General features: G+C 38.8%; 1 pseudogene; it reads left to right on the forward strand.

The window, feature by feature from the left end:
* The first annotated feature begins 720 nt into the window (after window positions 1-720).
* Window positions 721-1,996, forward strand: LOC150081558 (neuropeptide CCHamide-1 receptor pseudogene; annotated as a pseudogene).
* The last annotated feature ends 269 nt before the right edge of the window (window positions 1,997-2,265 follow it).

A 2,265-nucleotide genomic window follows, 5' to 3' on the forward strand; every position in this document is an offset into this window, starting at 1 on the left:
GTTGCATATTGTCTGCAAATTGGTGTGCATTAATAGCCAGTTTTCCTGGATAAAAAACCAGAGGGTTTGGGAGAAAAAGCCCTGCACTCCACGATAGAGACCGACCAACTCGACCACGGTGTGAATAAAACTCATAAACATACTTTCTGTCCTGACGGATTCTAACCAAGGCGTTTCCTCCTTGGCGTGGAAAAAGAGCGATTGCAAACATTGTACTATCCACGAACATCACGTACACAAAGGAAAACCTGAATCTCATTACTTATTCGTTTTCCACTCTCAGAAACAAGGATAAAGAAGTCGCTACAAATTTTACAATGCTAATTTGGTGATAGCATTAATATAAATCACTTTGCAATTTTTTTAATTCTCAAAAAATCAAATTTTTTCCTTCTTCAATAACACGATGCCCACTCAATAAGCTGTGGATATATGCTAACAAAGTCAGTCCACAGCTAAGACCGCACTAAAAGGCTTTCAAACTTATCTGTTAATTGGCTCCTTATCCCCAGTCATTTAGTGGCTAATTTATTTTAGAATTCTAAAATTTCTTATAATTGCAATTTAAAGTTGAAAAGATCTATATAAATTAAATAAACTCATGTGTATTTTTCTTTTCTTTTTAGGAGAATAGCTTGAAAGTTAGGAAAGTCTGTGGCTTAAAGAATTTTTTTAGAAAGTGCATGCGGTCTATCAGCACTAAAATGTGTCATCGCCGTCACTGTTGATCCTTGAACTTGAATAATGAGCTTTTGCCAGAATTAAGATCTTAACTCAGAAGACGTCTATCTCCAGCTACTCTGAGCTATAAATGATGGAATTCACTAAAGATCCTGGTTTATTAAACATATCCCCGTCCCAGCTCACAAGAGCTAAAGAAAATATCACTCTACTAGCTTTCCAGGATAATGCTACTGAAAACGCTTCTGATGACGAATACGTCCCTTATGAACAACGTCCGGAGACTTATGTTGTACCAGTTTTGTTCGCTGTAGTGTTCATCGTTGGTCTCCTAGGAAACGGGACGTTGATATGTATATTTCTCAGGCATCGAGCGATGCGTAGCATACCGAATACATACATCATGAACTTGGCCATTGGGGATTTTATTCTTATTGTAGGAACAGTCCCATTTATAAGTACTATCTACACCTTCGAGAGTTGGCCCTACGGAGGATTCATCTGCAAATTAAGCGAGTTCTTAAAAGATGTGTCCATGGTAGTTACTGTGCTCACATTAACCATGCTCAGCTTCGACCGTTACGTTGCCATAGTACTGCCCATCAAGAAATATACGGGTACCAATGCTAAAATAATGACCATGATGTTTGCTATTGGCATATGGTGCATTGCTGTTGGACTAGCCACTCCTGGAGCTTATTATTCGTATCTTTGGGAGGTACATGTGAACTCGAATAAGGTTATTTATGTGTGCTATCCTTTTCCTCGAGACATGTTACCCTGGTACCCTCGAACAATGGTAGTGATGAAGTTCGTAGTACTTTATGCCATTCCTCTCATACTCATAGGCTCTTTCTACGTGCTGATGGCCAAACATCTCCTTACCAGTTCTAGAAACACAATTGGTCAAAATCCGACCCACATTAAGCAACTCAGATCGCGAACCAAAGTTGCCAAAATAGTGCTGGCATTCGTGGTCATCTTCGCTATCTGTTTTTTCCCCAGCCACGTGTTCATGATGTGGTATTATTTCCACCCTAATTCCAACAAGTGCTACTCGGAATTCTGGCACGTCTGGAAAATCATGGGTTACGTGCTCACTGTTGCCAACAGTTGCCTCAACCCGATTGCCCTGTATTTCATTAGCGGAGTCTTTCGCACCTACTTTAAGAAATATCTGTTTTGCTGCTGCACGCAGCAAGGGAAGCGAAATGGGACACTAACCCTCAGAACCGTCCAGACAACAATCAAGATGAGCACCCTGAGAAATAAGTCAACAGAAGGTGAGAAAATAAAATAATATCAACAAATACACTATAAAAAGTAAAAAGACCAGCTATTCTGGAGCCAGTAATTCTCTCAAAATATGTAAGAAGTCTGAAAATAATAAAATTTAAAAGTAGGTGGGCAGAGTTTTTCTTTTTTCTTTTTTTTTTCCCCGTACATTTAACACCAACCAAAAATCATCAAAAAAATTGCATCACTTTCAAAATTCAAATTTGCCGATACATCATATATGTTTTGTAATAGCATTATCCTATTGCATCATCCATCTCTAATAAGTTCGCTTGTCACGTGCTATAC

Source organism: Mastigoproctus giganteus, chromosome 8 (genome assembly GCF_048544385.1).
Source record: "Mastigoproctus giganteus isolate SK-2022 chromosome 8, ASM4854438v1, whole genome shotgun sequence".
Taxonomy (NCBI): Eukaryota; Metazoa; Arthropoda; class Arachnida; order Uropygi; family Thelyphonidae; genus Mastigoproctus; species Mastigoproctus giganteus.